The 14,084-nt window shown below is 40.3% G+C and overlaps 1 protein-coding gene across 3 annotated transcripts in view; it reads right to left on the bottom strand.

Moving 5' to 3' along the window:
- The window catches only part of LOC126187843 (uncharacterized), an 82,771-nt gene that overhangs the window by 44,307 nt on the left and 24,380 nt on the right, over window positions 1-14,084 (bottom strand). The window lies entirely within an intron of this gene.

Below are 14,084 nucleotides of genomic sequence, written 5' to 3'. Positions count from 1 at the left end.
AAACATCCCAAAGGTGTTCTGTAGGATTCAGGTCAGGACTCTGTGCAGGCCAGTCCATTACAGAGATGTTACTGTGCATTATTAACAGGTGCTTGAGTGTGTTGAAAGATGCAGTCACCATCCACGAATTGCTCTTCAACAGTGGGAAGCAAGAAGGTGCTTAAAACATCAATGTAGGCCTGTGCTATTATAGTGCCAAGCAAAACAACAAGGGGTGCAAGCCCCCTCCATGAAAAACATGACCACACCATAACACCACCTCCTCTGAATTTTACTGTTGGCACTACACACGCTGGCAGATGACATTCACCGGGCATTCACCATACCCACAACCCTGCCATCACATCGCCACATTGTGTACCATGATTCATCACTCCACATAACGTTTTTCCACGGTTCAGTCATCCAATGTTTATGTTCCTTACACCAAGCGAGGCATCGTTTGGCATTTACCGGCATGTTGTGTGGCTTATGAGCAGCCGCTCAACCATGAAATGCAAGTTTCCTCAACTGCCGCCTAACTGTCATAGTACTTGCAGTGGATTCTGATGCAGTTTGGAATTCCTGTGTGATGGTTTGCATAGATGTCTGCCTATTACACATTATGACCCTATTCAACTGTCGGAGGTCTCTGTCAGTCAACAGTCGAGGTCGGCATGTACGCTTTTGTGCTATATGTGTCCCTTCACATTTCCACTTCACTATCACATCAGAAACAGTGGACCTAGGGATGTTTAGGAGTGTGGAAATCTCGCATACAGTCATATGACACAAGTGACACCCAATCACCTGACCAGGTTCAAAGTCCACCAGTTCCGCAGCGTACCCCATTCTGCTCTCTCAAGATGTCTAATAACTACTGAGGTTGCTGATATGGAGTACCTGGAAGTAGGTGATAGCACAATGCACCTTATATGAAAAACATGATTCTGGGGGTGTGCGGATACTTTTGATCACATAGTGTATGTTGAGTCTGTATTCAGCAATGGCCTGAGGTTTTAATAAACAGATATCCACTTGTTCAACACATGAAATAATTCAGAATTAACTCCATATCTGTGTTCAATGTCATCACCATTTCTGGGTTAATAAACAAAAATGCTGAATCTGATTAGTTGTTCTTCCAAATCTGCCATCAATAATTCCAGTGGGCAGTTTTCATCTCCGATGATCATATTTTTACTAAGTGGACTCCATAAAGCTGATTTGTGTAAGGCACCACTTCTACAAAACTTCTTCATTGGTAATATAGTACGTGGGCACTCACCAGTCATTTTACTTTTCAAAATGGCATCTTTTAACAGACATGAAGTGACATGGAACAGAGGTTAAGGCCCTGGACTCACATTCAGGATGAGTGTTGTTTAACTTCCATGTTTTGCCATCCTGATTCAGGTTTTCTGGCGTTTTCCTAACTTAATTAAAGAGAATGCCAGGATAGTTCCTTATAAAAGGACATTGTCAATTTTTTTCCCCAACCTTGCCCGATCATAATTTAGTAGCATTCATCTCCCACGACCTCACTGTCAACAGGATGTCGAACCCTACTGTTTAAACTGTCCACCAAATTATGACAAATTAACAAACAAAGGAGAAGCCTTCAAAAATTCAAGATAAGTTGAATATAAAAGTCGATGATAAGCAAAAAACCAAATATTAGCAATATGCCCCGACCACTAGAAGGACCACATTCTGTCAAGCACAGCTTAAATAGTTTAATCATACTGTGTTTTGACCTCAAATCTGCTTCATCGCTACGGGGGAGGGGAGGGGGAGTGGGAGAGGGAGAGGGGGAGGGGGAGAGGGAGAGAGAGAGAGAATGGCAAAAAGTGCAACGGATAAAGTGTCCATCAGAGGAAAGAGCAGACCAGAGGAAATCCTGGAAAATGTGTATCATGAATTCCAAAATGGCGAAAATATGGGGCCTACCTCAAAGACCCACACAAGAGAATTTGTAACTTCAATGTGAGCAATTCTGTTGGTGCTACTGCAAATTCTACAATGGATTTCAAATTTATGTGAAACTAATTAATTTATGAAACAATTAATATTCAGTTTGAGAAACAGCTACATCTGCCATTGCTGACTGCACCTCAGTACTCGTTAGCTTCTGATCTTTGCCATTCTACTTTTGTTAACCAGGTTTTCATTCACCAGATGAGACTTTATTAATTGACTGAGTCATCAATTAACATTTTTGCACAATTTACAATAATTTTCTTAATGGTGCTTGTACTCATATGTAAGATACTCCCAATGTGGATGCATGAAGTGAAGACATAAACTTTTCTAAATTTCTCGAGTAACACATTTTTGGTAAACCAAAGTTTTAGCAATAATTATAGTCCATAATAAACAGCAAAATCTAACCTTGCCATTTTTAAATGCTTTTGGAGTTCCTGAAATAACAATTTGTTCATTTAACAGTCTTTATACAGTCAGACGTCACTCAAAGTCTACAGTCTGTGCCCAGTCCTAGTTGAAGTATCAAGCATGCAACACTTTAGTTAAGTATGGCCACAGTGTATGTTCATGCAATTGCCATGCACAAGTTGTTTGCAAAAATACCTGTATCGGTATACATGAAAACAATAATGTCCATGTTTAAAAGCTTAAAGTGATGTCTTTTAACTTAAGTTGAAGAATATTTTGAATGAAATGTGTTGGACTTGGTATAAGGCTTGGACTATTATTGTCAGCAGAACGAGAGATTGTTGAAAATTGTGACTTTCATTAATGACTGAACTAAGTGAACTACTGCAGTGTACATCTATCTAGTGGATTACTAAAAAGAAAATGCTGTATGTGAACTACGGTGATTTGTGTAAATATGGGCTGCGTTCTATGCCACACTTAAATTTTTTTGTTTGGTGACTTGTCAGAACTATCACTGTTTATTGGACAGTGTTTCATTATTAGTGCTTCCGTACCTTTACAATTTATCTGAGTAATTCTGCAACTAGACTCTTGGTTTTTTGTGGGTGCCAACTGGCTTTTCGGTGCTAATAATCTCACAAAGAAAAACTGGTCAATGTCACAACAATACAACACCGAGGCTAACAAATGAGTAAAAAACAGAGCAACCTAAACTGTGGTGTTGGTTACATTTTCCACGCAAACATCATCAAAAACTAAATAAGATTTTCAACTTCAAGACAATAGACTGACATTCTACCAAAGAGGTGACAAGAGACTGCAGGAAATCAGGTTGGTGGCTTACACATTATGTATTTATCCTGCTAGCGAAAGGACTGGAACAGGTCCCATTTGGCATTTCGGGGAGAATTGAGTATCTGCTTGAAGGAGATGTAGAGGCCAGGTTACAAAAGATGACACCAATAGCTGGGACAACTGTCTGCTGATCTCAAGTCAAATTACACCTTAGGTCAAGGATGATGCATTGACTGGTCACCAGGCCAATATTCTTTAGAATAACTATTCATCATCACCAAGTTTAGCAGAAAGGGAAGCAAAATACACAATGAAATAAGCCCAGAGAAAATATAAGAGTGAAAACCTGTGGTCACTCCCCCCACCTTCTCTTTCTCTTACCACCACTCCCTCTCCCATTTAGCACATGTGTTGTTAGTACCTCACTGCCAGTGGGTCCTAACAGAACACAAAACATATGGAAAATGCCTCTTTGAAACGCTATTTACTACAGTAAAATTATAATAATGTGTGCATTACACACTGATGCGCTCTCCCTCCTTGAAAGAGTAACATTGTACATATAGCATTACATGAATGGCAGAATTATGAAAATGGCATTATAAATTAAATTTACATGCAATGACCAAGACATCCAGTTACCAATGCCAAATGATGATATTATTTAATGGGCAAATCAAATCTCTAATTTGGGGAGGGAGGGAGGGAGGGGGAGAGAATTATGATGACACAAAACTTAATAGCAAAAAGAGGAAGTCCACATAGTGCAAACATACAACAAGTATCTGTATTCAGAATAATCCAAATAAGATGAATGATTGTGACTGTATAGACAACAAACTGGAACAGAATTACAAAAGTTGGGTAACAGGTAAAAGATTAAATCAGTGAGGGAATTCTAAGACACTTACAGAAAATGAAAGTGACTATGAAATCAAATAAAATGACTACAGTGCTTTATGCAATAATTACACTCCATTTTTGGAATTATTTTCAATAGGTCTTATATTAACTGCACGGCACACACAAAATCAAATCAGAGTTTTGTTTGTGACCAAGAAACCATATTATCAGCTATGCATTCATACAACATACTCTTTGAAGGAAAATGAGCATGTTGGCAACACATTTTACATGAACTTAAACCTCTAACTTTGATTATCAAGAAGGTTCCAAAGTTTCCATATTCTGCCATCAAAGCCTCTTAAATGTCACAGTATGAATTTAAACAGGGCTTCACTATAGTCTATGAAATCAACTGCCCCACACACAAATAATTTATATTACTGTCCACAAAGCACAACAGTGCTTGCTGAAGGAGGGTGACAAATAAATTGTCAAACCAGACATGTTTAATGACTGACATATCTGGCAAATTTGCCACCAGGAAAGCATTGACATCCACCCTTCTCTTGAAACAGTTCGTACATTCCTTGGCACAAATGGCCAATCATCATCTTGTTAAAAAATGTCATACAGAATTGCTTTAAAGAGGGGCAGCATCACAAGCTCTGAAACCTGCCAGATTTAGTGGTTGCACAAGCTCTCAAACCTGCCAGATGTAGTGGTTGCTGTTCAAATTTCACTCAATAAATGTGGGTCAATTATCATGTGATGCATGCAATAATGCCTCTACCATTGGACTCCCATACAGGACGTAATGTTAAGGTTACCACAATAATCTCTTTTTCCTGCACCTTTGTCCTGCATCGGCACAGGATTGGGAAGGTTATTTATAGATTTGCCATGATTAGTTTAAGGGGTGGCCGGATGCCCTTCCTGTTGCCACCCAATTAGGCCACCAGGATAGAATATGTTTACCGCCCCCCCCCCCCCCAAATGTCTGTATGTATGACCGGATCAGAATAACAGTGATTGACAATGAGGCACAGCTGAGAATGAAAGGAAGTGAGGTTTTTGGTTTGCTGGTGCGTGTGTACGCACTATGGCTGTAGCAGCAACAGCTGTGTGGTTCCTTACTGCAGTACCTTCTCACGTTGCCCTTTTAATGTACAGTATTGAGTTCGCTTTACAGGATCATTATATCTTTGTGGCTTGACAAACACACTCCCATATATAAAATGATACTGTGTTCTTATTATTTGTATATCTCATCAAAAGCAACAAGAAGAGCACTGTTTTTACAATAATCAGAATAAATCATGTTCAGTTGTCGTATTCAATATGTAAGGAGTGTTATAATGGGTATGAATTGTTTATGTAAATACAATAACTAATAATATTAAAATAATATAAACTGCTTGAGTACTTACCAATCACTGAAGTGTGCATGCAGAATGTCACACTTGTGTATACCTTAATAATGAGATGATAATTATTGTGCAACCGCACTACACACCATTCAGTCAAAAATTCTAAATAAAAACATAAAAATAAAGACGAATTGAGGCAAAGGGTAAATGCCACTTCATAATTGCTTTCTTCCTTGACACTGCTGTTATATGAGTTCTGGTCCATGGACTAGCCACTGGAATTGCCCAAGGATATAATTATATTTTCTATATTAGTCTCTATATTAGTCTCAACACTCATTTCACTTTTCCACGGTTCTTTAACAAACGTGTATAACATTTCTCCACTTCTCTGGTGTTATTTGTGCCATTGCTTCCTCTAATAATCTTTGAATTTCTGCAACAGTGAAGCTTTGTTTTCTGTTGCCACGTAACTTTTAATTCGTGCCCAAAGCATTTCGATGGTGGTATAGTGGCAGTGGTATGGTGGAAGCCTAAGAACCCTGTGGCCATGTTCTTTAGCTACCTTGTCCATAACATACTGTTGAAACTGTGGCTTATCTTTATTATTTCCATGAGTTCTGCCTTACATAAATCATTTTGAATTTTCACATTGTGGTGTTTCAACACTTCAACATTTTCGTTGCCATCACTGGCACTTTATCTTTAATAACTGAATGGTATGAGGCATTATTCATTACCATGACAGACAGCTGATTTACATTTTCCAGAGTTGACCCTTGAACCACTTCAGAAAACTATTGTGGTTCATCTCCTCATGGTAGTCGTTTGTTTTCCTCAATTTGTAAATGTGGAGACAGTTAGGTAAGAAACCAGATGCACTTCCAGCACACAAGACAATAATTCTTGCGTCCTTTCCCAGGACAATAGCAGAATTTCAACATAAACTACCATCTGTTCAGTCTTTCCTGACAGAATGATCCACATTTCTTCAGGTTTCATCAAGCCATTGAACGCACTGGGTGTGACCGGCTGCAGATAGTAGCACATGTCGGAACGAATGACGCCTGCCGCTTGGGTTCTGAGGCCATCCTTGGTTCCTTCCGGCGGCTGGCTGATTTGGTGAAGACAACCAGCATCGCACGCGGAGTGCAAGCTGAGCTTAATATCTGCAGCATAGTGCCCAGAGTCGATCGCGGTCCTCTGGTTTGGAGCCGTGTGGAGGGTCTAAACCAGAGGCTCAGACGACTCTGCGACTATAATGGTTGCAAATTCATCGACCTCCGTTATTGGGTGGAGAACTGTAGGGCCCCCCTAGACAGGTCAGGCGTGCACTACACACCGGAAGCAGCTACTAGGGTAGCAGAGTACGTGTGGCGTGCACACGGGGGTTTTTTAGGTTAGAGGGACCCCCCCTTGGGCAAAACGATAAAATACCTGACGGCTTACCAGAGAGGACATTATCATCGTTGATAAAGAACGTCCGTCCTCAGAGACCAAAAACAGGAAAAGTTAACGTAATATTGGTAAACTGCAGGAGTATCCAGGGCAAGGTTCCTGAATTAGTATCTCTTATTGAAGGAAATAGTGCGCATATAGTATTAGGAACGGAAAGTTGGTTAAAACCGGAAGTGAACAGTAACGAAATCCTAGACACAGAATGGAATATATACCGCAAGGATAGGATAAACGCCAATGGTGGAGGAGTATTTATAGCAGTAAAGAATTCAATAATATCCAGTGAAGTTATTAGCGAATGCGAATGTGAAATAATCTGGGTTAAGCTAAGTATCAAAGGTGGGTCAGATATGATAGTCGGATGCTTCTATAGACCACCTGCATCAGCAACCGTAGTAGTTGAGCGCCTCAGAGAGAACCTGCAGAACGTCGTGAAGAAGTTTCGTGATCATACTATTGTAATAGGGGGAGACTTCAATCTACCAGGTATAGAATGGGATAGTCACACAATCAGAACTGGAGCCAGGGACAGAGACTCTTGTGACATTATCCTGACTGCCTTGTCCGAGAATTACTTCGAGCAGATAGTTAGAGAACCAACTCGTGAAGCTAACGTTTTAGACCTCATAGCAACAAATAGACCGGAACTTTTCGACTCCGTGAATGTAGAAGAGGGTATCAGTGATCATAAGTCAGTGGTTGCATGAATGACTACAAGTGTAATAAGAAATGCCAAGAAAGGAAGGAAAATATATTTGCTTAACAAGAGTGATAGGGCACAAATCGCAGAATATCTGAGTGACCACCATCAAACGTTCATTTCTGAGGAAGAGGATGTGGAACAAAAATGGAAAAAATTCAGAAACATCGTCCAGTACGCCTTAGATAAGTTCGTACCGACTAAGGTCCAAAGCGAGGGGAAAGATCCACCGTGGTATAACAATCATGTACGAAAGGTACTACGGAAACAAAGAAAGCTTCATCATAGGTTTAAGAGTAGTCGAATCATAGCTGATAAGGAAAAGCTGAACGAAGCGAAAAAGAGCGTAAAGAGAGCAATGAGAGAAGCATTCAACGAATTCGAACATAAAACATTGGCAAACAATCTAAACAAGAACCCTAAAAAGTTTTGGTCATATGTAAAATCGGTAAGCGGATCTAAATCCCCTATTCAGTCACTCGTTGACCACGATGGCACCGAAACAGAGGACGACCGAAGAAAGACAGAAATACTGAATTCAGTGTTCCGAAACTGTTTCACTGCGGAAAATCGTAACACGGTCCCTGACTTCAGCCGTCGCACGGACGCCAAAATGGAAAATATTGAAATAAACGATATCGGAATTGAAAAACAACTGCTATCACTTAGTAGCGGAAAAGCATCCGGACCAGACGAGATACCCTTAAGATTCTACAGTGATTATGCTAAAGAACTTGCCCCCTTTCTATCAGCAATTTATCGTAGATCGCTGGAAGAACGTAAAGTACCTAGCAACTGGAAGAAAGCGCAGGTCGTTCCCATTTTCAAGAAGGGTCATAAATCAGATGCGAATAATTATAGGCCTATTTCGCTTACGTCAATCTGTTGTAGAATAATGGAACATGTTTTGTGTTCTCGTATTATGACGTTCTTAGATAATACAAATCTCCTTCATCATAACCAACATGGATTCCGCAAACAGAGATCATGTGAAACTCAGCTCGCCCTATTTGCCCAAGAAATTCACAGTGCCGTAGACACTGGCGAGCAGATTGATGCCGTATTCCTGGACTTCAGGAAGGCATTTGATACGGTTCCGCACTTACGTTTAGTGAAAAAAATACGAGCTTACGGAATATCGGACCAGGTTTGTGATTGGATTCAGGATTTCCTAGAAGAAAGAACACAACATGTCATTCTTAACGGTTCAAAATCTGCAGATGTAGAGGTAATTTCGGGAGTACCGCAAGGAAGCGTGATAGGACCTTTATTGTTTACAATATACATAAATGACTTAGTTGACAACATCGGTAGCTCCGTGAGGCTATTTGCAGATGACACGGTTGTCTACAAGAAAGTAGCAACATCAGAAGACTCGTACGTACTCCAGGAAGACCTGCAGAGGATTAATGCATGGTGCGACAGCTGGCAGCTTTCCCTAAACGTAGATAAATGTAATATAATGCGCATACATAGGGGCAGAAATCCATTCCAGTACGATTATGCCATAGGTGGTAAATCATTGGAAGCGGTAACGACCGTAAAATACTTAGGAGTTACTATCCGGAGCGATCTGAAGTGGAATGATCACATAAAACAAATAGTGGGAAAAGCAGGCGCCAGGTTGAGATTCATAGGAAGAATTCTAAGAAAATGTGACTCATCGACGAAAGAAGTAGCTTACAAAACGCTTGTTCGTCCGATTCTTGAGTATTGCTCATCAGTATGGGACCCTTACCAGGTTGGATTAATAGAAGAGATAGACATGATCCAGCGAAAAGCAGCGCGATTCGTCATGGGGACATTTAGTCAGCGCGAGAGCGTTACGGAGATGCTGAACAAGCTCCAGTGGCGGACACTTCAAGAAAGGCGTTACGCAATACGGAGAGGTTTATTATCGAAATTACGAGAGAGCACATTCCGGGAAGAGATGGGCAACATATTACTACCGCCCACATATATCTCGCGTAATGATCACAACGAAAAGATCCGAGAAATTAGAGCAAATACGGAGACTTACAAGCAGTCCTTCCCACGCACAATTCGTGAATGGAACAGGGAAGGGGGGATCAGATAGTGGTACAATAAGTACCCTCCGCCACACACCGTAAGGTGGCTCGCGGAGTATAGATGTAGATGTAGATGTAGATGTAGATGTAGCCATATAACGTCTTCAAATGGCACTTGAACAACAGTTCTCAAAAATCGACAATGCCATACTACAATGCTGCCTCTCCCCATTACAATTTTCTGTCCATTACCAAAAACCAAGGGCTCTGACAACCATTAACAGAGACATTTTGCTGCCACTTAATAACTCTGCCTCACGATGAGTAACCCACAATTTTTTAATAGTTGGATGTTCTTTTCAATTGCAAGATCCATATATGTGGTGCCAAACAGCATATTGTTGAATTTTTACGCTTGGTTCTCTCCTGCTCTTCTTCCTAGGTATCTGCTGTTTGGATGAATCAGGCTTTTTCCCTTCTGCACAGTATTTCTCCTTACAAATTCTGACAACAGTATTTGTGTGTATCTTACAAATTCTGATGACAGTATTTGTGTGTATCTTCAAGGTGTCTGCAGCTCTTTCGACAACCTTCGTTAAGAGGCAACAGAGTTGCACCATTGTCTCTCTCTTTCTCAAAATATTCTCACACCGAGCACACAAAGTCATGTGCCTGACACACAAAGTATGAGTAGATCACTGAACTTTCCGTTTAGCAGCCACACTTTTATGCACATTTCCGCTAGTGGTATAAGACATTCTGCTGTGCAAAATAAACTCGCTGCACAGAGAAATAAACCACAAAATGAAACAGATTCCAACTGTTAATGTTAATGGCTGCAAGCATAATCTACAAATGGCTACAGTAGCCGCTACCTGCAGTAACAGGGAGATTCAACAATGGTGAACGGAACAGGAGGTGCAGTCAAGTGCATTCTCTGATTGGCTGTTGCTGCGGTAGCAGCCCAGTGAACAACTAGACATTAATATCTTCGTTATTCTGATCCATCTATAGTGTTATTCAGGTGAAAGCGAGCAAAATTTTTGAAATATTTGAAAACTGTGTAACCGGTGAGGGACATGCATACCAGCCTGGTATTCAGCTTATGGAATGTGGAAAACTGCCTAAAAACCACATACACCCCGTCCTGGAGGCGGCGCTTTAATATGCTTGGCTATCCGGGTGGGTGTGGCCAGCGCAATAATGTCTAATATATACACCGAAATCACTACAGGGCAGTTTGAAGTGAAGTTTGTCTGAAAATACTAATTTCTCCTACATAGTAAACAAGTGACAGCATTCACATTCATAATGTTTTGTTCTGTAGTGTTTGTAGTGTTTTTGGACACTGTGTGCTGTTGCAATGGCACATGTACCGCAAGTCTACAGCCGGAAGCAGATGATGTCAAACAGGAGAGACAGAGTTTCAAACATATTGAAGTACCCTGGCAAATAGCTAATATTGTAGATAAACTTGTATGATTCGTTAAGAGTCCTGTGTACAATGTACTGCTCATCATATAAGAAATTATTGTGCGTGATACAGTACATGTTTGATGCTATGTACAACCTCCTCCTATTTGCTGTTTCCACATCAGCACAGCAGCTGCAGTAGCATATACAAACAGCAGCAATATAGTAATATTTTGATAATCCAAAAATATTAATACTGTGTGGAAAAAATATTAATACTTGCACATCAATATTACACAGTTCGTATACAATGACAATTCATCTCTCTTCATGATTCTATTTTTTGTATACTTTTGCTGGGGAATTTTATGCATGTAAATGGCTGGGAAAGTCAGTTTAAAGGTCACTAGAGCAATGGGATATACCACCTATAACAGGGCCTTGCCTCATAAAGTATTGTGGTGTTTCAAATCAATCTACAGGCAGGGAACAACTTTACATTTTAAGTTCTGTACCTCCTATGAGAATGATCAGGTTTCACCAACCTGAGAAAAAGCTACACATTTTGACGAGTGGTAGTTTCCCCATTATGTGAACGACCAGATGTAAGGGTTTCACAACTTGAGGTTTACCAAGTCAGCAGAACGTAGATGACAACTAGCTAAGGTAATATCTACATCTACATCCATACTCCGCAACCCACCTGACGGTGCATGGCGGAGGGTACTTTGAGTACCTCTATCGGTTCTCCCTTCTAATCCAGTCTCGTATTGTTTGTGGAAAGAAAGATGGTCAGTATGCCTCTGTGTGGGCTCTAATCTCTCTGATTTTATCCTCATGGTCTCTTCGCAAGATATATGTAGGAGGGAGCAATATACTGCTTGACTCCTCAGTGAAGGTATGTTCTCGAAACTTCAACAAAAGCCCGTACCAAGCTACTGAGCGTCTCTCCTGCAAATTCTTCCACTGGAGTTTATCTATCATCTCCGTAACACTTTCACGATTACTAAATGATCCTGTAACAAAGCGTGCTGCTCTCCATTGGATCTTCTCTCTCTCTTCTATCAACCCTATCTGGTACGGATCCCAAACTGGTGAGCAATATTCATGCAGTGGGCGAACAAGTGTACTGTAACCTACTTCCTTTGTTTTCGGATTGCATTTCCTTAGGATTCTTCCAATGAATCTCAGTCTGGCATCTGCTTTACCGATGATCAACTTTATATGATCATTCCATTTTAAATCACTCCTAATGCCTACTCCCAGATAATTTATGGAATTAACTGCTTCCAGTTGCTGACCTGCTATATTGTAGCTAAATGATAAAGGATCTTTCTTTCTATGTATTCACAGCACATTACACTCGTCTACATTGAGACTCAATTGCCATTCCCTGCACCATGCATCAATTCGTTGCAGATCCTCCTGCATTTCAGTACAATTTTCCATTGTTACAACCTCTCCTATATACCACAGCATCATCCGCAAAAAGCCTCAGTGAACTTCCGATGTTATCCACAAGGTCGTTTATGTATATTGTGAATAGCAACGGTCCTACGACACTCCCCTGTGGCACACCTGAAATCACTCTTACTTAGGAAGACTTCTCTCCATTGAGAATGACATGCTACGTTCTGTTATCTAGGAACTCTTCAATCCAATCACACAATTGGTCTGATAGCCCATATGCTCTTACTTTGTTCATTAAAAACTGTGGGGAATTGTATCGAACGCCTTGCGGAAGTCAAGAAACATGGCATCTACCTGGGAACCTGTGTCTATAGCCCTCCGAGTCTCGTGAGATAAAAAAAATTTTACAACTCTGGAATAATATAGATATATATTTATTGAGATAACTTACAGAATCGATAGATGTATCATTTTGTAGCAACAACCTCAAGTTTGATTCACGCAGTGCATCAGAACCCCATTCCGCCATCAAAGTTAAAATGACAACTTTCACTGGTGCTGAGCGTGCTGTCACTGGTATTGTGTATCTGGATATGCTTCAAATTTTTTAATTCCACAGATCGATGAAGATGACAGAGATGGGATGGTTTACTAGTAGCAAGAGGTGCACCACCTCATTTTTCAAGGAAGTTCGAGGTTTTTTTTGGCAATTGCTCTGCAGGTTGGTGGATTAGCCGTGAAGGGTCAAATGCATGGCTACCTCGCTCCCCAGACTTGACACCACTGGATTTCTTTCTCTGGGGTTGCATTAAAGACCATGTGTATGTTCCTCCCCTACCAAACAATTTAGCTGAGCTGAAAAATCGAATCTATGCTGTCATTGCACAAGTTACAACCAATTTGCTGCAATGAGTGTGGGAAGATATTTATTACCAGTGGGATGTTCGCCACATCACAAATGACAGTCACATCAAACCAAAATGACACTTCACACTCTTATGTGAAACTTGAGATTATCTGCTAAAAAATGACACATCTACTGATTCTGTAAGTTCTCTTTATAAAATTTTATAGCATTCCAAAGCTGTAAAGTCCTTTTTGACTCGCCCTGCATTCTCAATCTAGTGATCACTCATTAGTAGGTAATAAGCACCTCTTTCGTTCAGGACATACATTATGGCCCTGTGCTCTTTATAATGTTATCTTCTTAGGAAGCAACATGCTGATATCAGATTTGCACAATGCTGCACAATTACAAATGCAGGCCAGAATATCTGTAAAAGAAATTGTGACTGGGAAAAAAAAGCTGTAAAGTCCTTTTTGACTCGCCCTGCATTCTCAATCTAGTGATCACTCATTAGTAGGTAATAAGCACCTCTTTCGTTCAGGACATACATTATGGCCCTGTGCTCTTTATAATGTTATCTTCTTAGGAAGCAACATGCTGATATCAGACTTGCACAATGCTGCACAATTACAAATGCAGGCCAGAATATCTGTAAAAGAAATTGTGACTGGGAAAAAAAAGGAATGTTAGTGTAGCATCAAATGATATGAATTTTTATGCCACATTTGGGATTCAGGAGCTTGAACCAGTGACTTAGATGAGACTATTTCTACGTATGATACACTGCTACTTACAATGGAATAATTAAATCTACAAACAGCTCAATAATACACACTAAAAAAAGATATGTTCTCGAAACAAAC

Source organism: Schistocerca cancellata, chromosome 5 (genome assembly GCF_023864275.1).
Source record: "Schistocerca cancellata isolate TAMUIC-IGC-003103 chromosome 5, iqSchCanc2.1, whole genome shotgun sequence".
Taxonomy (NCBI): Eukaryota; Metazoa; Arthropoda; class Insecta; order Orthoptera; family Acrididae; genus Schistocerca; species Schistocerca cancellata.
This window is presented reverse-complemented; position numbering and strand designations above follow the sequence as displayed.